At 35.0% G+C, this 21,846-nt stretch overlaps 1 protein-coding gene across 1 annotated transcript in view; it reads left to right on the top strand.

Annotated features, from left to right (window-relative positions):
• The window catches only part of ARID2 (AT-rich interaction domain 2), a 236,290-nt gene that overhangs the window by 59,315 nt on the left and 155,129 nt on the right, over window positions 1-21,846 (top strand). The window lies entirely within an intron of this gene.

The raw sequence follows: 21,846 nt of genomic DNA, 5'->3' as shown, positions 1-21,846 counted from the left end.
TAATAAACTTACATATTTCAAATGTCTTAGCACCCTAATTCATCAAGGAAACTATCTTAGCTACAAAAAGACATATATAGTAGCACATCAGTGAAAGGAGATTTCAGTATCCCTCTCTCAGTTTTGGATGTCTAATAGAAATATAAGCAAAAGGGAAAATATAAAACTGAACAAATTGCTGGAAAAAACTAGAATTAAAAGTTACAGGAGCTACTAAATGGTCCAGTCAAAAGAATATACGTATTTGACAGCATCACATGTCACTCTTAAAAAATTGGCCATGTACCATAAAAATAGTAATAGGTTTAGGGACCACAAACAAAAGATACTTAATATCTTAATAATAAAATCCTAAATAATGAGTGGGTCAAAGAACAAATCATAGAAATAATTTGTCTATGTAAAAGAAAATGATAATGATGAATCTACATATCAGAATTAATGGGATGCAGCTAAAGTGGTCCTCTGGGAGAAAATCATATCCTTGCTAATGTATATTAACAAAATAGAAAAAGTAAGGATTAATGAACTGAATGTGTATTTTAAATGATTAGAAACCTCCTGCCTTCTTGCCCCAAATGCTGAAATAAATACAAAAGAGGAGGTATTAAAAATTAGAGGGGAAATGGTCAAATTGGGAGTAAAAAACCCATAGAAATGATAAAATAAAGCTGGTCTTTGAAAAGACTAATCAAATTGATAAACCCTTAACTAATATGATTAAAAAGAAGAGAGGAGAAAATCATATCAGTAAAAAAGCAAATGAGCAAGGTGAAATCACAGAAAAAACCCCAGAAGAAATAGAAATAATCAGTATATGTTATGTATAGTAAATATACTAACAAAACTGAGTACACAAAAGAAATAGAGGAATACCTTCAAAAATATAAGAAAACCCAAACTATCAGAAGATGAAATAGAGATCTTAACCCATTTGCAGAAAAGTTAATAGATTTAGATGCTAAGAACTATTAAAAAGAACAAAAAGACTACCTCCTGGTCCTGATAGATTCACTGGAGAATCATACCAAACTTTTAAAGAACAGGTAATAGTATATATAATATAAAATATAATAGTATTTAGAACTCATATTTCACAAATTATTCTCAAAAATTGAAAAAGAAAATTGAAAAAAGAAAAATTGAAAAAGGGTGAAAGATACCCTAGCAGAGCCCTTTTATGACACAGATATATTCCTAATACTGCAACCAGGGAGTTAAAACACAGAAAGAAAACTTATGTGCAGGATGGGTAAGGATTTTAACAATACTATTAGTATTAGATAAAATACTATTTAGTATATTTTAACCATATCTTCTTACTTTAAAAGCATTTTCCTAAATCATGGTAAATTCTGCTCCAGCTCACTTTAACTATATGAATCTCTATGTTTTAAATGTATTTCTATGACATATTTCTGGGTTATTGCTATTTTTTTAAGAGTCTATCAGGCTTAACTGACTTGCCCAGGGTCACATAATAGTAAGTATCTGAGACTGAATTTGAACTCCAGTTCTCCTGACTCCAGGGCCAATGCTCTTTTCACTGCATCACCTAGCTGACCTAGATTATTACTGTTTTTTGCCACCTTTATGTTACCATAAGTTTATTACTATGACCATAAAGAATCCTTTTAAATATTTCTAACAGCCTTTTCTTCAGTTATTCCTATAATCATGTAATTTTAATTTTTGTCATTAATATAGTTAGTGTGATAAATTTATCATTTTACTAATATTGAGCCATCTTTTCATTCCTTGGTATGTATTCAATCCGGACATAATGTTTAATGTTATGTTTATATACATAAACATTGACATGTTTATGTATCCTCTTTGCTAATACTTTCCTTCTCTTTCCCCCAGTCCCCTCCCACAGAATGAAGGAAAGAAAAATAAAACTTTTTATCAGATATGCATACTCAAGGAAAACAAGTCTCCCCTATTGGCTGTGTCTGAAATTGCATATTTCTTTCTGGATCTGAAAAACAAGTTGCAAAGGAATGGAAGTAATGAATGTATTATAGGAACATCAAGTAAGCTAGTGTTGGTAGAATGTAGTGAAGTTGGAAGAGAGTAAAATGTATGTAAACATATGTAGGAAGCAGCCAGGTTGAGTTTAAATGCCAAACAGGTTCAGTTCTGCAGGAAGCAGGGAACCACTGGAGCTGACTGACAGGGATGACACCTTGGCAGCTGAGTCCAGAATGGATTGGAGAACTCATGAAGTGTGACAAGTTAAAACATTATAGCTATAGTCCATATGAAAGGTGATGAGGGGCTGAACTAGTGTGTTGGTTCTGAGTGGAAGGAAAAAGAATGTATACAAGAAATGTTATGAAGATAGAAATGAAAAGATTTGACAATGGATTGCATATGTATGGTTTTATTTTGTTTCCTGTTATTGCTGAAGTGATCAGCCAGCTCTGTGGCACAGAGTATGTATAGTACATTGGCCCTGAGATCAAAAAGACATGAGTTCAAATCCAGCCTTACACATTTACTATCTGGGCAAGTCACTTCACTTCTGCCTGCCTCACTTGATTTCCTGACTTGTAACATGATGATAATAACAGCACCTACGTCACAGGGTTGTTGTAAGAATAAAATGAAACATTTTTAAAGTGATTTGTAAACCTTAAAAAGTACAACTTATGATGATGGTGTTTTAATTGACTGTAGAGTTCTCTAAGTATACCATAACATTTCAAAAAGTGCTAATTTTGCTTCCTCTTTCTCTGTACTTATTTCCTCTAATTCTTTTTTGTGGCTAATTGTTGCCATGACAAGCATTTTTAGTACTATATGAATTTTAGTGGTGATAATAAATATTCTTACTTCACCACAATCTTTTTGGAAAGTCCTCTAGTTTGTCCTCATTACATATATCTGACTCTTGGTTTTTGGTATATAGCATACCATTTATCATGTTACTATATTCGTGTACTTTTTAGTGTATTTAACATAAATGGGTGTTGTATTTTGTCAAAAGATTTTTTTTTATGCACTTAATAATATAATCTTGTGATTTTAATGATTCCAACCTTGAATTCCTGATATAAATCTTAGCTGGTCATATTTTTATAGTCTTTTTGATGTGTTGTTGTAAGCTCTTTCCCAACAGTTTATTTAAAATTCAGGACAAATATTGGTCTATAGCTTTCTTTCTCTGTTTTGTTTTTCCTAGGTTTAGTTATCAAGACATTATTTGTATTGTAAAAGGAATTTGGTAGGATTCCTTATTTTCCTATTTTTGCAAATACTTTATGTCCTTTTGGAATTGTTCTTTAGGGGGAACTAGGTGACACAGTACATAGACCTCTGGGCCTGGAGTCAAAAACACCTGATTTAAAATTTGGCTTCAGACAGTAACCAGTTGTGTGACTCTGTGTAAGTTACTTAATCTCTATTAGCCTCAGTTTTTAAAGTGGGCACAATGATAATCTCTACCTCATAGGATTGTCATGAAGATCAAATGAAATTAGCACAGTGCCTAGCATAGTATGTTGTTGTTCAGTTGTTCATTTGTCTCCAACTGTTTGTATCCCCCTACACCCCTCCATGTACTTATAGCGTGCCAGGCTCGTGTCTTCACTATCTTTTGAAGTCTGTCAAGGTTTATGTTATGCAGTATTATAAATGCTTCCTTCATTCCACTTTCCCCATTGGCTTCTTGAAAAGCTTGATAGAATTCACTTTTAAATCTATCTGATAATGAAGTTTATTTATGGCTAATCTAATTTATTTTTACTGATGTTAGGTTTTTAAAAAATCTCTTGTTCTGTTCAGTCATTTTTATTTTTGTAAATATTGACCCATTTATTTGTTGTCAGTTTTATTAGCCTACAGTTAGTCAAACTAATTTCTAAGGATTTCTTTTTTTCTCCATTTGTTGTGAATTTTTCATGCTGGCAGTTTGGTTTTCTCTTTTCTAAAAATCAAGTTCTCTAAAGTTTTCCTCCTTCACCTAACCTAGAAAAAAAAAACAACCCAGTCTTTTAGTTTTATTTATTATTTTTTTTCTTTCAATTTTGTTAATTTCTCCTTTAAGTTTTAGGATTTCTATTTTGGTTTTTATTTGTTGCTGCTTTATCTTTCGCATCCCCAAAGTTTTAATTTTGAATTTTTGTCATTTTCTTTGATGGAATTATCTGTTGTTTCTGTGATTTGTCTTTTGACTCACTATTCTTAGAATATCTGTCTATTGATTTTCCATTTGCGTTCATCAGTTTTCAGAGATCTATCATTTAGCTTTTCTAAAATTGTATTGAAGACCAGAACTTATTTTTTTTGAGATTCTTAATCATTATAGTTTTACTCTATATTCCTCTTTTTAATTTGATTATTTTTTTCTTTTAATAATTATTGTGCCATTTGGTACAGATAATAATTGTTGTTATTTATTTATGGTGGCCTTAAGCACAATGTAGTGTCCATCTTTAGCTCTTTTAACCATATCTTCCTCCTTGTTAAAAAAATTTTCCTGAATCATAGTAAATTCTTCTCCAGTTCCTCATTTTAACTGTGAATCTTTGTTTTAAATGTGCTTTTTATATTATATTTTTGGATTATTATCTTTCTGTTAACTTGTTCCCTTTTGTGGGTTAGATCATTCCATTTATTTTTAGTTACGCTTATTCAGTACGTATTTTTTTATCCCTCTTATATTTTCTCTCTCCCCTTCATGCCCTTCCTCACTTTTTAAAGAAGGTGGAAAAAGGTGGAATCTGAGTAATACTTACAATTTCTAATTGACTCTGATCTTTGATTATTACACTTTCTTCCTGAACTCTTTTAAATTTCCTCTTTATAAATCCTCTGAAGTTGATGCTTATTTTACTTGTGTTTATTCAGTCCCAGTTATACTCTTGTATTTATTCACTTCCAATTGTGCCACATCTCTCCCTTTCTCCGTCCCTTTCTCCGTCCTTATTTCCTTGTTGAATTTAATGTATTTATACAACAAACTGTGTGTTTTCAGGCCTCCTTTATCCAGTTCTGATGTAAACTGTTTCCTCACCCCTTCCCTGAAATATATCCCTTTTCTTTTCCTCTTTTTTAAACCAAAAGAAAAAACTGTATGAAGCCACACCCAGCCCCTTTGTTTATATGTTACTTTAACTGTATCACCTATAGAGACAGTTATGAATGGATGCTTACCTATTTTCCTATTAGAATGTAAGCCCATCACCATTATTTAGCCTTTTCTGATTGCTCAAATGTATTCACCTTTCTGAGTTTCTCTTGATTCTTGTAATTGTATTTTTGCTAAGATCTGGTCCTTTTATTAGGAATTCTTGAAAGTCCTCTAATTCTATTAAAGATCCAATCCCTCTTTCCCAGACTCCCCAACCCTACCCAACAGGATAATATTTAGTCTTGGAGAGTACTTTATTTGTGGTTGTGAACCCATTTTGTTTTTTGGAATATTGTTTCCCAAGATTTTCTTTCTTTTAAATAGTTGCAGTGTAACATTTTAATGATCCTGACTGTGATTCATTGGTACTTGAACTCTTCTTTTCTAGACTCTTGTACACTTTTTTCTTTGACCTGAGAGTTCCGGATTTTGTATAGATTTTTGTTTTTAATTTTGGTTTTTCTTAAGGAGGTTATAAGTAGATTCTTTCTATTTTTCACTTTGCCTTGTGATCGTAGATCTGGTTAGATTTATAATTCCTTGAAATATGTATTCAGTTTTTTTGTTTAGTTTATTTAAAAGGAATCTAGTGGTTTTTCTCTCTCGTATTTGCTTTCCAGGGCAGTAGGTTTTGATGGTAGATGCCTTATATTTTATTCTTTGTTTTCAGTCTTTTGACTTAGTTCTAATATTTCTCGTATCATAGAGTCATTGAGTTTTGATTGCTCCACTTTGTTTTTAAGGGTGCATATTACTTGTAAATCTAATTCCTTGGGTAAGGATTTCTACTTTTTGCTTTAAACAATTTATTCTCCTTCCATTTTATCCTTTAGAGCTCTTATTTCTATTGTAATTTCGTCTTTTATCCCTAGTATGATTTCTTCTGGCTGTTCTTATAGTCCTTGTAGCTAAGCCATTTTTTTTCCTCTGAAGCTCTATTAATATCTGTTGTGAATGTAGTATCTTTATTTGGTTTTGCTTTTTGTTTTTTCTATTTACTGATAGTTTTCCTGGTGTGTAACTTTCCTTCTCCCTCAGGAGGCTTTTCAGGTTCATTTATTGTGGTTTAATTGTTTACCTTGTCACAAAACCCCTTTTCCAGCTTCTGCTGGCATCTGACTTCCTTTTTTGTAGTTCTGAGATTGAGGGGCTCCTTTTTTGTATGTATGAGATGGTTTTCTTCATTGTTGTTTTACCTGGGGTGCTCTTCATATCTTTGCTAGGGTCTGTGTGGGAGTGCTGGGTTCTTCTATATCCCACCTTGTCTACTGAACTACAAGTGTAGGATGAATTTTTTTTATTATGTCCTTGGGGTTGTGGAAAAGGTTAGAGGGTGTTTTCAGTCATTCTTCAGAGATGGATGTAGACAGAGCAGGTGGTATGCACGTAGTGTGCATGTACATCACCTCTGTTGCCAACATTAACATACATATATGTACATGTTTAATTGGAATTTTTGATGCTTTTTAAACAATAATTTTCTTTGTATTACTGTTAAGTGGTGTTAATTTCTTTTTAGTCATGAACTTAACAAACATCAGCAAACACCAACATTTCAATATACAAGAAAGAGGATGTATATCTAAGTGGTGTGTATTAAATTTGACACTGTACTAACAAAATTGCCCTCCTGATTTGTCTCCTACTGAACTTTGCTCTGTTCTCTCCTATGTATTCTTAAATGTTTCACTGACATGTTCTTGTTTTTCTTTTCCTCTCTTTTTGCATCATCATTACTCATTCTCCTTCCTTTCCCCCCACCCCATAGAAGTCCTTCCTTGTGACAACTAAGTATCATCAAGTAAAATGTAGCAGCTCTTGCCTATGTCTGAAAATATGTCTTGTTCTGAACCTCTAGTCCATTACCTATGCCAAGAGTTAGGAGACATATTTTATTAGTTTAATGAAGTCTTGCTTGGTCATTGCCTTGATCAGAGTTCTAAAGTCTCTAAAAGTTCTTTTTCTTTCTATTATATATTCTACGTTTAAATTTTTTCTCTTAATTTTGCTCACTTTATGTTAACTATTTTCTACTATTTTTCATGTTCAGTTATAACTTCTATCCCTCATATTCCTTGACTTTTAAGTTCCTAACATTTCTTCCCTTCCTTGTTGCTTATCTAATTCCTATAACAATAAATAACATTTGTTCCTGGGGATTCGTGGTGAAGTTTTAACCACCATTGGAATTTACCATAGAAAACACAGATGTCTTTTCAATAAAGCTTTCAAATTACCATATTTTAATCAATGGAAATTATAGAGATAGAAAGCTTGTTTGAATCAATTCTGTGGTTTAAAGAGAATTTCTAAATTAAGAATGTTTTAGAAAAAAAGGGAAAAAATCATCTAAAGAGAATTTTTACCTTTACTATGTTTTTTCCACATTATGAGAAAAATTTTGCATTAGAAAGTTGTATATTCCTCTGGTCAGATTCACTTGACAAGGTTAACTTCTTATAGAGATTGCCTTCCTATCAAGAAGGTGTAATATCAATTAAGTTGGGTGTCTTTGATTGAATCTTATTAGGTGCTAAGCCCCAGGCCCAAACCCCTTTCTATTAGGTGCTAAGCCTATGTGGGTGTGAAGCCCTCAGGATCCTAAGGGGAGTTGCTAAGACCTGGATGTTGGGACTTTGTTAAACTCTGGTAACTATGCATTGAGATTTGAATCAGACAAGGTCTGTCTGTTGATGTTTGTAATTTGTCTGTATTTGCTCTGAAGTTCAGGGTTCTGGCTTTTTCCCCTGAACTAAGTGAATGATATTTGTATGATGGATTAAAGTAAACTTGTTAACCCCTTAACGTGGCTTTCCTTAGTAAAGTAGATCAAAAGAACCCGGGCTTGCAGCATTCTAGTTGTTGGGCTCGTGTTGGTTTTTCACCCCCACAGCAGCTGCTAGCTGAATTGTTGAAACAGAAGGTTAACATGAATTAGGTCTTTGTTTTGGAAGTGATGATACTTACTTGATGAAGTATTAATTTTTCTTGTCCTGGGTACTAGTTGGCTAACAGGTAGCACATTAAGGCTGATTTAATTAAAATTTAGTACCTGGACTATGCCCTTGGGCCAGACCTATAAGAGAAACAGATAGGAAGAGATCAAGAGAAATGCTGGCTAGATACACAAACTCTTAGTTTCCTGGAATAAAGCTTGTGTAAGAAACCTTATAGCCCTCCAAGGAATTGTATATATCAAAGAACCACATAGAACCAGAGATGTTAGTGAGATCTGATTTCATTTATAGTATTTTTTTTGTACTCTTGCTTCGTTCCTTCCAAAAACGATAGTGACCAAGATCTTGTGATATGTGTTTTTCTGAGGCTTTGCTTATAGAATATTGTATAGCTATTCTATTCTCTTAGTTTTGCATCTTAGGCATACCTGAACCCAAAACAGTTCTTTATTGTGACTGTCTTATTTTGTTTACTCATTCCTTCAGTCTTTTTTACTGAATTGAGACATTGTAGTAAAATCAGTCTGTGTACTCTTTGCATTTCTGGGAGGTATACTGGGGGCTTGTTTGGTCTTCTTTTTAGTTCTTCTAGGGTAGTGTTGCTCTTTTCTTTGGGGTCGTGAGTTCTGTGTTCTTTGGAAGTCTTGATGGCAAATCAGGACAGGGACCTGTAAATTTTCAGCATACTATTAAAACTCAGATCTAGAGTAAAGTCTAATAACTTATTGGTCTAAGCTTGGTCTAAGCCCCCTGATGTGGGGCAGATAGGCGGCACAGTGGATAGAGCACCAGGCCCAGAGTCAGCAGAACTTACCTTTCTGAGTTCAAACCTGGGCTCAGACATTAGCTGTATGACACTGGGTAAGTCACTTAACTCTGCTTCAGTTCCCTCAAAGTGTTTAAAATGAGCTAGAGAAGGAAATGGCAAGCCAATTCTAGCATCTTTGCCAAAAAAAAAAAAAAAAAAAAAAACCAACCCAAAAACCCAAACCCCAAATGGGGTCATGAAGAGTTGGAAACAACTAAAAGTATTGGACAAACACCCTGATGTGGCATAAGTAGCATAACTTCATGCTTGCTCCTGGTTAGTTCTCTAATGATTGCTACTGACCCTATCTTTTGTTAGCTAGGTGGCAGGCTCTGCTGGTCCAGAGTAATAGAACTGCAGACTTAAAGGTTTTTTCATAACTCTTTCTTCTTGTCTGTGGATTGACTCTGAGATTTCCCCCAGGGTTAGGACCATAGAACTGATACTCATGTCTGTTTCTAGCCTTTCTACATTACACAACTGAGGCCTAGTTCTTGCTAGTTTTGTCACTATTCCTTGTCTTGGTACGTAGTTGCCAGCCACAGCTTATTCCCGACTATATCTGAGGTCAGAATGATACACATGACTGCTGCCGGCTTGTCCCTGGTGTAGCCTCTAGGCCTCCAGTGGCCAGACTATTCCTTGTCCTAGTATACAACTTAGAAGCCCTGGCCCAGTCTCTTCTATAGTGTGGACCTTCTTGGTTCTATTCCCTCCTCAGTGCTTCCCCAGCTTCTTTTGGTCTCCCTATGCTGGCCTTGTACGATAAACTTAACACCCGTTCTTTCTCGTTAAATTTCCTCGTCATTTCTCCACTTGCCACTCTTCCTTGATCTTCATTGGAATAGTTGTAGGAGAGAGCTGGGCTGTATTGCTTTCTCATATATTGCTACATTTGCTATTCTCTTCATTTTGAAATTACTTTTGTTTTACTTTTATACATGTTATATCTCCTGATAGAAGTTTTTTTCAGGATAGGAATGGTTTGGTGATTTTTTTGTTTGTTAGTTTGTATTTTGGTCTTTGGATTTCTAGTGCCTTGCCCTATAGGCACTTAAAAATATTGATTTAATTTGGGACCTTTACAGTTGTAGTCCTTACTCTATCCATAGCTGAATTTGGAAAGTTTGTCACCATGATGTTGGCCACCAGGTAATAAGAGTTCATCACTTAAAAGTTGTCCAACCCATGATAATTCTCTTAACCTCATGAAAAGACCAACATGTAAAACTGCTTGTTTTTTCTTGTATTTAGTTTGCAAAATTTCAATTTATGTATACCTTTTTGGTATCTCAAATGAGTAAGATATGGGTTTAAAAGAAAAGTTTGCCTCATTTACCTCATTTCTTTCCAACTTTGCTTCCAACTTTATTTTCTCTTTTTTTGAAACAAAATATTAAAGTGACTCATCCAAATTCTGGAGTACTCTACAAAAAAGAAATTCTAGAATGTTTTCTAGTTGAAATTAAATTTAAACTAATAAGGCCAATGCAATACCCACAGCAGCTGCTATGTATATGCAGAAGTATTTCCAGGGTTGAATCACAAAATATATCAAACTCCCATCCTCAAAGGCAAAGCCAAGGTATTTATTCAGACACCAGAAAGCAAAATTTACCATGGTAACAAAGAAGTTTGTACGTATCACCCGTGCAGGGAGCATTAACATCTTAAGCGTTCTTTAAGTTTTTAAGTTAGGCCTCACCACAGACAAGTTCCACTAGGCAAATTCCTTCCTCTGTCCCTCGTGCTAGCTTCTCTTCCTCAGCTTTGCCTTATTCTCCCAGCTCTCTCTCTCTCTCTCTCTCTCTCTCTCTCTCTCTCTCTCTCTCACTTCCTGCTCCTCCCTTTCCATTGGGCAAACTCCTTCCACCATGGGCTCCATGTGCAGGTCACATAGGCCTATTAATGGATGGGAAAGATCTGTCTATTTAATTAACATTACATTCAGCCCCAAGATCTTTCATGTTCATTACATAAGTTGATGGGGCTTTAGGGGTAACTTGTATCAGTTGACATACATAACATTCCTCTGCTACCTATTTCAACAATGAATGTGAAATACTAATACCTCAATCTTGTGTCCACCAGTGTATGTCCTGGTCCCCTAAATGGCTGGCCATTTGATGGACACATTTTGCTAGTCCTGGATCATCAGTTGATTTCAGAGTAAGGACATTATGTTGAGTAGCAATCTTTGCTAGTTGATCAGCATGTGCATTGTACTTACGTTCTGGCATGGTGAGGGCCATGTGAGCATCTACATGAAAAATGGACAAGTTAGTAACCAAAGACATGTCCCATATATACTCCCATAATTCTTTGCCCTAGATTTGTTTGCCATGAATTTCCCAATTTTGATTTTTCCACATTGGCATCCATGTAGCTAACCCATTAGCTACTCACCATGAATCAGTGACTATATGACACTGTCCTCCTTGTTCTGTTTTGATGGCTTAATGTTCTGCCATAAGTTCAGCATTTGACTGCTTCCACTTATCCTAGTACTTTTCAAAGTCTGCTTAGTACATGGGTTATAGGCTACCACTTTCCAGTGTCTTTTATGGACTACATATTTTGCTGTCCCAATCAGTAAACCATGCATGTTTCTTTTGTACTTCAATTAAACCATCATATCCCTGATTCCATTTTACCAAAGACTGTACCCACTGTTGCTTTGGTTCAGGGGGTGTATCATTTCTCTCAGTATCTATGTTTGCTATAGATTCATGTGGAGCAGGAACTCTACTTTTGCCTGTTTTTGATCTGTTTTGAATGTACCATTTCCATTTAATTATGCTAGCATGTTCAATTCTGTGGGAAGCTGGGGTACTCATTACCTAGATCACAGTTGGGATTCCAGGCCTTAATATTACTTCATGGCCCACAGTCAATTGTTCAGTCTCTACTAAGGCCCAGCGTGCAGCTAACAATGGCTTTTCAAAAGGGGTATATTGAACTCCAGGTGAAGGGAGTTTCCTAGACCAAAATCCCAAGGGTACATTTTAGCATTGTTGTTTTTGCCATAAACTCCAGTTTGCATATTCATCCTGTATAGTCACTTGTAATTCCACCAGGCCACTTTGCATAGGCCATATATCTAGGACCAACTGTATAGTAGCCTTGGTTTCTTCAAAAGCTTTACTGTGCTCAAGTCCCCAATCAAATTCATATTTCTTCCTTATGTAAGGGTTTCAAAATATGACCTAAATGTGGTATGTGATCTCTCCAATATGCAAACATAAACCTTAAATAAATAAATAAATAAACTTTTGGTCCTCTTTCTTGCTGGTAGGGATATGTAAATCCTGATTATTTTGTGGGCTTGTGGGAGATTCTTTTCGCAGTCCCTTATTCCATTGTATGCCTAAGAATTTTACTGTTCAAGCTGGTCCTTAAACCTTTCCAGGGTTAACTTCCCACACTTTGCTTTTCATATGCTCAATTAAAAGCATCAAACTCACTGCTACTTCTTTTACATTCCCCCTCTCCCCCCGCCCAAATCATAATATTTATGTAGTGGGTAAGCTGTATACCAGGTAGTTCTAATTCATCCAAATGTTAAGCCACAATCCTGTGACAAATAGTAGGGCTATGCAGATATCCTTATGGCAAGCTCATAAAAAGTATATTGTCTGCCCTGCCAAGCGAAAGCAAATTGGTCCCATTGTTTAGAATCTATTGGGATAGTAAAGAAAGCATTGGCTAAATCAATAACTGCATACTAAGTTGCATCCTATTTCTGGATCCTTTCTATTAAGGTAACAGTATCTGGAACAGCAGCATACAAGGGAGGAGTCATTCTCTTTAATCTACTGTCATCTTCGACATCCCATCTGATTTTCGTACTGGCCAGATAGGATTATTCCATTGAATGGTTGTAAGGACTAGCATGCCTACTTCAACATATTCCTTTATAGTATTGGTAATTTCATTTTGCCCACCTGAACACATGATACTGCTTTAAAGTAATTACTTCAGAAGATTCAGGAAAAGTGACTGGGTCCATTTTTATTTTACCTACCAGAAGTGCATTAATTTCTATCTTCCTTACTGCAAATTGGTATCTCTCCTCAGGTAAATTTAAAGTCATACCTCTCAATATATCTGTCCCAATGATGTATTCAGGAACAGGTACAATTACCATGGTATATTCTTTCTTAGGTAATTGCCCAATTTTCATCCTTAGTTTAACTTGTCTGGCTGATGTTTCACCCCCTCCTAGTCCTGTTATGGTAATAAGGTTTCCATGTTTAAATTTATCAAGGTTTCCAGTATCTATTAATGCCCTAGTTACAGTGGTTGCTCCATTTTTCCAGTATGTGGTTAAACTGCTGTGGGGTCTGTAATCCAATCTGTGTACTTCTTTAATCTGACCAGGGGCTTGGCCAATTTTCCTACTCTCCCTGCAGGTATGGCAAACTTGGATACAATGGTTCAGGAGGATCTGTAGGGGCATTTCTTACTTCCCCATGCCATCTAATATTAAGTCCCTTTTCCCAGCACATCTTACATAGTTTGTTAGTTGGAATACCATCTATTCTTCCATTATCTGTCCCTGCTCTTAATAAAGCAGTAAACAATTCTTTCCTTGTTGATCTGTTCTGACTTTGAACCTGCTGGCTATTTGCTCTTCTCTCTTGAGGAAATTTATTTTTTTTCCCAGTCCTCTAAGTCACTTAACTGTGAAATCTTATCTAGCACTGCCAAAAGAGGGTGCCCTTATTTTCCCAATTAATAGGGTCAGAATCATGTGTTTGTAAGCAGGAGGGGCAGTCTTCACTATTATATTTCTCTGAGGAACCGTTATATTAGTGCTATGATAAGTGTTGGTGTCTCTGACATTTATTGCAGTTTTCATTACCTTTTCCTTTAACTTTCTCATATGATATCTAAGGAAATACTAGGGTCTATCTCCACTAGGCCACATAGAGTCAGTGGGATACTGTTTATGGCATCTCTTGAAGCTAAAGCTAACAAGTTAGTCCCATTATTACATCCTTGAATATGGTAATCCCTAAAAGCTTGTACAATGGGATTCTGAGTAATACCTATGAATTTCAAACAATGTATGTTACCTATCCATACTCCTGGCCCCTTGGACACTGATTCTCTCTATCCAAGATACTAATGATTCTCCCATTTTTTGGGTGAATCTACTTAGTATATCTGTGACCTCCTGTTGAGTAAAATTCTCAGTTACTTCCTTAAATACTAAGTTTCCTTCTTTGTATTGGACAAACGTCCTTCTTTCTAGAAGCCTCCTCATCTGAATTTGCTTCATCTTCCTCTCCTGTGTCTGGATCCCTATCAGATTCCACACACACAAAGGTTGCATGCACTTTCCTCTTGTTAACTTTTCTCTTCTTTTTCCGAACTGCACTCACAACTGCCTTTTCTTCTGACACCTGATACTTTCTAGCTTGCACTTCTAAAGGAAAGTTCAGATGCTGTAGTATAGAAAGCTTCTCGTGCAAATCAGCTAATTCCTTTTCCATCTGAACCTTTTCCTCCAGCAATTTATCTCTACCTTTACATATAATACGGTAACTTGTTAACAACACCCATCCTCTTCTGCTATTTATTTCTCCAGTTCTATTGGTATTCCTTGCAAACTTCTATGGGTTCTCCCTTCTGTAGCCTCCGTTCCTGGTTTTCACAAAGTCCTGCTTTTAGCCCTTTTTCTCGCCACAGAGGAAGAAGGTAAATCCTCCCATCTCAGGATACCCATTTCCTTCACTAGAGCCATCCTGTCTCCAAGTAGAGGTTTTATATTTTGCGATCCTGTTTGTGATGCCAAATATAATGCCAATGTGATACGCACAGCAGCTGCTATGTATATGCAGAAGTATTTCCAGGGCTGAATTGCAAAATATAATAAACTCTCTTCCTCAAAGGCAAAACTAAGATATTTATTCAGATGCCAGAAAGCAAAATTTACTATGGTAACAAAGAAGTTTGTACACATCACCAATGCTGGGAGCACCAACATCTTAAGCTTTCTTCAAGTTCCCCAAACAAGTTCCCCTAGGCAAATTCCTCCCCCTCTCACTCATGGTAACTTCTCTTCCTCAGCTCTGCCTTGCTTTCCTAGCTCTGTCCCTCCCTCCCTCTCTCTCTCTCTCTCTCTCTCTCTCTCTCTCTCTCTCTCTCACTTCCTGCTCCTCCCTTTCTGTTGGGCAAACTCGGCCCACCATGGGCTCCCTGTGACCCAGGCTCCATGTGAATCAGGCCAGAGCTCAAAGCAGGTCACATAGACCTATGATTGCACAGGAAAGATCTTCCTATTTCATTAACATTACACCTGTATATAATATGTACCTTTAGATAAGCTCCAACTAGATAAACCTTGATACGAAAGTTTATGTAATAAAGAATTAAAGGAATAGGTAAGGGAGAGTTAGAAGAAGAGTTCTTCATCAGCAAGGGAGAGAGCATCATGGGCTAATAAGAGACAATTATAATTGCATAAAATTGGAAAGTTTCTGCACAATCAAACTTTTGCAGTAATTTTTCTTATCAAAGTCAGGTATTCAAATATATAGAAATTTAGAAAAGTGATCTATAAGTTTATAAAACTTATAAATGTATAAAAACAAGAATATAAATAGTGCTAGTCTTTGTGCTAACCATTTGGTATACAAGTACAAATTTAGTATACAAATATAAGCACAACAGACAGTCCTTGCCTTCAAGAAGAATACATTCTAATTGGAGAACACAAAGATAAACTGGAAAAGAGTGGGCTCTCATGAGAGAACAATTATGGTATATGAATATAATGGAATATAATTACTCCATAATAAATGATGAAAGGGTTTGATTTGAGAGAAACCTGGGAAGACTTGTAGGAACTGATGTAGAATGAAGCAGACAGTACATGATGACTTCAACATTATAAAGGAAAACATTGTTAAAGATTTAAGGTTTATCATCAATTCAGTGATCTCCATTAAAATCTAAGCACTTTTAGAGCTGTATTTTTGCCTTTCTTTGTATTCTTAGTGCTTAATACAGTTCCAGGTACATAGTAAAAGCCTAATGAATCCATTTTTACTGACTTATTCCAAAAGATTGATTGTGAGAGTGATTTCTATTAGTGACCTTGGCAGATCAGAATTAGGCTTACATTTTCAGATAACCAATTTAGTAATTTGTTTTGTACATCTATTTATTTGGCACAAGAAAGGGTTTTTATTTTTCTGATTGTGGTGGAGAAAGTTAGGAGAAAATTAGATATGGTGATTTTTTTAAAAAGGGCTTAATGAATTGTTTAAAACTAGAACAAAAGGAAGTCTCAGAAAGGGTCACAGTCGTGGCAGTGTAGGAATTAACCACTTTGAAGACATCATCTCCACCTGCATTCCACCACATATCTTGTCATCATTGAGATGGCCCATCCTCTTCCTCTTACAAAATGCTCAGGACACTTATTAAGAGTGTGTGCGTGTGTGTGTGTGTGTGTGTGTGTGTGTGTGTGTGTGTACATATATGTCTGTCTTTGTGTGTCAGAAGTCTTTCTTTATACCTAATGATCCTTCATTATTACTGATACACATCTTTCCCAATGGGAATATAGATGAAAGAGAAAGGGTCTCATGTACTAGATGTAGCCTTTTTTTTTTTGCTTCCTGCCTGTTTTACATTGTTGATAACTTTAAAAAATAAAAACAAAAACAAAACCTTTGAAAACTCCCAAAACTGTGATATAGATGAAGGTGTGATAATTCTGTCATTCTAAAGAGGAATTTTAAAAACATTACTCATGGAAACATTATTATATATAGTGGGTAAACTTTGTGGATTTGTTATTATAGTAGTTGATTTCAAGCAAATTTTGGGTTAATTAGATTTTTCTGGACTAATTTACAGATTAATTGCAAAAATAACATTTCTAAAGGAAAATACTTTCAGTGTTTGAAGGAGCCATTTTACAAGTAAACTATTATGGCATGGTTTGATGTGTAAATTGAGGCTCTTTCAGTTTTCATACCTTGCACATTATTATTGTCAATATTGGTGTTGTATTTATTTTTTAAACAATGTTTAATTTTTTTCCCAATTAGATGTTTTTTTTTTTTTAAAAGTTTTGAGTTTGTTCTGTCCTTCCTTCCCTTTCCACCCCACCTCTGTTAGACAGTAAGCCATCTGATGGAGGTTATATATATTCAGTCATGTAAAACATTTACATATTTGTCTTTATACCAGAAGACTTGAACAAGAAAAAATGAAAGAAAAAAGAATGAAAATGAAATGTAGTATACTTCAGTCTATATTGAGACTTTTTTCTGAAGGTGGATAGCATATTTCATCGAGTCCCTTGGGATTATCTTGGATCATTTTATTGCTGAGAATAGCTAAATTCTTCATCGTACAATACTGCTCTTACTGTGAACTATAGTCTTCTGGTTCTGCTTACTTTACTTTGCATCAGTTCATACAAAACTTTCCAGGTTTTTCTGAAATGATCCTGCTTGTCATTTCTAATAGCACAATAATATTTCATTATAATCGTGTACCACAGCTTGTTCAGCCATTCCCCAATTGATGGACATCACTTTAATTTCCAGTTCTTAGTTACCACACAAAGAGCTGCTATAAGTATTTTTGCACAAGTAGGTCTTTTTTCCCCTCCCTCTTTTTTGATCCCTTTGGGATATAGATCTAGTAGTGTTATTGCTAGATCAGAGAGTATGCACAGTTTTATAGCCCTTTGGGCATAGTACAAATTGCTTTCCAGAATGGTTGGATCAGTTCACAACTCTACCAATAGTGCATTAGTGTCCCAGTTTTCCCACATCCCTTCCAAAATTTATTATTTTCCTTTTTTATCATATTAGCCATTTTGATAAGCGAGAGGTGGTACTTCAGAGTTATTTTAATTTGCATTCGTGATCAGCAATGATTTGGAGCATTTTTTCACATGACTATAGATAGCTTTGATTTCTTTGTCTGAAAACTGCTTGTTCATATCCTTTGACCATTTATCATTTGGGGAATGATTTGTATTCTTATAAATTTGACTTAGTTCTCTATATATTTGAGAAATGAGGCCTTTATCAGAGATACTTACTGCAAATTTCCTTCCCCCCTTCCTCATTTCCTTCTAATTTTGGTTACATTGATTTTGTTTAAATACTCAAAATTATCTTTTTTACATTTTCTAATGCTTTCTATGTCTTGTTCTGTCCTAAATTCTTCCCTTCCCCGTAGATCTGACAGATAAACTATTACTTGCTAATTTGCATATGGTATTACCCTTTATGTTTAAATTCTATATGCATTTTGACCTTATCTTGACATATGGTGTGGGGTATTGGTCTATATCTAGTTTCTGCCGTATTATTTTCTAGTTTTCCCATCAGTTTTTGTCAAATAATGAGTTTTTGTCCCAAAGCTTGGATCTTCATGTTTATCATTTACTAGATTACAAATGTATTGTGTACCTAATCTATTCCATTGATCCAACACTCTATTTTGTAGGCAGTACCAGATTGTTCTCATAGATCTGGTATGGTGAAGCCACCTTCCTTCATATTTTTTTTCATTCAGTCCCTTGATATTTTTGACCTTTTATTCTTCTAGGTGAATTAAAAAATTTTTTCTAGGTCTATGAAACAGGTTTTTGTTATTTTGATTGTTATGGCACTGAATAAACAGATTAAATAAGGGTAGAATTTTCATTTTTATCATGTTGGCTTGGTCTACCCATGAGCAATTAATATTTTTTCAATTGTTTAGATCTGACTTTATTTGTGTGAAAAGTGTTTTGTAATTGTTCTTATATAGTTCCTCATTTGTCTTAATAGGTAGATTCCCAAGTATTTTATATTGTCTGCAGTTATTTTAAATGGAATTTCTCTTTTGTCTTGCTTCTGCACTTTGTGTGACAGTAAGGCAATAATAACAATGGAGATGATAATTGTCAAAATGCCTATGTAATTCTGTATTGCAAAGTATACGAGACTCTACAGAGAAGGTAGAAGAAGTAAACCATTTATTCAGACCCCAGAGAACCATATCCCACAAGCCATTTATCCAGTCAGTCCACTTCATCATAACAGCAGGAACCCAAAACATTCAATACACAATATAACAACCTGGAGCCTAGCCATCCCAAAACCTCTCTGACCCCCTGCTGGGGTCTTCCCCAAAACAAAGTCACAGTACAGCTAAGTCAGCCTGTTCAGTTCTAACAATCACAAGGGTGGCCATTAGCAGCTGTAACATCTCTCTCTCTCCCTCTCTCTCAGCATTTTCTGTGACATAACTTCCTTTTCCTGTCAGGAAGCTCCTCCCACCACATGTAACTTAGGCTTCCTATGACATAAGCAGGTCACATGGCTTATTAATGGATAGGAAAGATCTTCAAACCTAAATTGCTACTACACTTTGCTGGTATTTTATAGAAATGCTTATGATTTATATGGGTTTATGTCCTGCAACTTTGCTAAAGTTGTTAATTATTTCAAGTAGTTTTTTAGTTGATGTTCTAGGATTCTCTTAAATATGCTATCCTATCATCTGCAATGAGTGTTTGCTTATTGCCTATTTTAATTCCTTCAGTTAGTTTTTCTTCTCTTATTGCTATAGCTAGCATTTCCAGTACAGTATTGAATAATAGTGGTGATAATGGGCATCCTTGCTTCACCTCTGACTGTATTGGTAAAGCTTTTAGCTTAACCCCATTACATACAATACTTTTAGATAAATATTATTTATCATTTTAAGGTAAGCTCCCTTTATTCCTATGCTCTCTAGTGTTTTTAACTGGAATGGGTGTTGTATTTTGTCAAAGGCTTTTTCTGCATCTATTCAGATAATCATATGATTTCTTTTGGATTTTTATTGATATGGTCAATTATGCTGATAGTTTTCATAATATTGAACCAGCCCTGCATTCTTGGTATAAATCCCACCTGGTCATAGTGTAGGAGGATCCTCATGATATATTGCTGAATCTCCTTGCTAGTATTTTGTTTAAAATTTTTGCATCAATATTCATAAGATAAAATGGGCTATAATTTTTTTTCTCTGTTTTACCTCTGTCTGGTTTAAGTATCAGCACCATATATGGTGTCATAAAAGTAATTTCCTAGGACTCTGCCTGATTTTCCAAATAGTTTATGTATTATTGAGATTAATAGTTCTTTAAATGTTTGGTAGAATTCAATTGTGAATCCATCTGGCCCTGGGGATTTTTTCTTAGGAAGTTCGTTGATGGCTTGTTCAATTCCTTTTTCTAGGATGGCGTTATTCAGTTATTTTATTTCCTCTTCTGTTAATTAGAGCAATATATATTGTCTGTAAATATTCATCCATTTGCTTTAGATTGTCAAATTTATTGCCATATAATTGGGCACAATAGCTCTTATTAATTGTTTTAATTTCTTCTTCATTGGTGATGAATTCACCCCTTTCATTTTTGATACTGGTAATTTGGTTTTCTTTCCTTTTTAAAATAAGATTAATCAGTGCTTTATCTATTTATTGATTTTTTTTTTCATAAAACTAGCTCTAGTTTTATTTATTTACTGATTTTGTTACTTTTAATTTTATTAATCTCTTCTTTGGTTTTTCAGGATTTCCAACTTGATCTTTAATTGGGATTTTTAATTTGTTCTTTTTCTGTTGGGGTTTTTTTTTTTTTTAGTTTCATGCCCAATTCATTGATCTACTTTTTCCTGGTTTTATTGATATAAGCCTTTAGAGATATAAAATTTCCCTTAAGAACTGCTTTGGCTCTATTCCACAATTCTTGGCTTATTGTCTCATCATTTTCTGTAATAAAATTGATTGTTTATATGATTTGTTTTTTGCCTCGCTTATTTTTAGTATTAGATTATTTAGTTTACAATTAATTTTTAACTGATCTGTCCAGTGCTCATTGTTGAATGTTATTTTATTGCATTATGATCTGAAAAAGATGTTTTCAATATTTCTGATTTTCCACATTTGGTTGTGAGGTTTTTATGCCCTAATCCAGGCTCAATTTTTGTGTAAGTGCCATGTACTGCTGAGTAAAAGGTATATTTCTTTCTATTGCCATTCAGTCTTCTTTTTGCAGGGGGCGGGAGTGGGGTGTTGGTTTTTTTTTTTTTGGAGGGGGGGAAGGCAATTGGGGTTAAGTGACTTGCCCACGGTCATACAGCTAGTAAGTGTGTCAAGTGTCTGAGGCTGTATTTGAACTCAGGTCTTCCTGATTCCAAGGCTTGTGCTCTACTCGCTGTGCTACCTAGTTGCCCTGCCATTCAGTTTTCTTCGGCGATCTATCAAATCTAACTTCCAGAATTTTATTTCCTTCTTTAGCTTCTTTCTTGTATATTTTTTGACTAGATTTATCTACTTTTGAGAGGGGAAATTTGAGGTTTCCCAACTAGTATACTTTTATTGTATATTTTCTCCTTTAACTCATTCAACTTCTTTAGTAATTTAGATGCTGTATCATTTGGTACATATATGTTTTGTATTGATATGACTTCTTTGTCTGTGGTCCCTTTCAGCAATATATAGTTTATTTCTCTTTTAATTAAATCTACTTTTGCTTTTGCTTTATCTGAGATCATGATTACTCCCCCTGCTTCTTTTGCTACAGCTGAGGCATCATAGATTCTGCTCCGGCCCCTTACCTTTATTCTGTTTTTGTCTCTGTACTTCAGATGTATTTCTCGTAAACAACATATTATAGGATTCTGATTTTTAATCCCCTCTACTATCCACTTTTGTTTATGGGTGAGTTTATCCTATTCACAGTTATAGTTATGATGACTGTCTGTGTATTTCCCTCCATCCTATTTTTTCCTTGTTTTATCCTCTCTCTTATTTTCAGCCTGTCCCTCCTTAAAAGTTGATTTACTTCTAATCACTTCCTCCCCCAGTCCATCTTCCCTTCTATTAGATCCCCACTCCCTCACCCCTTGCCTTCTCTTATCCCCATTTCTTTT

This window comes from Trichosurus vulpecula, chromosome 5 (genome assembly GCF_011100635.1).
Source record: "Trichosurus vulpecula isolate mTriVul1 chromosome 5, mTriVul1.pri, whole genome shotgun sequence".
In the NCBI taxonomy this organism is placed as follows: domain Eukaryota; kingdom Metazoa; phylum Chordata; class Mammalia; order Diprotodontia; family Phalangeridae; genus Trichosurus; species Trichosurus vulpecula.
The sequence above is the reverse complement of the archived record's forward strand: the minus strand, read 5'-3'. Positions and strand labels throughout refer to the sequence as shown.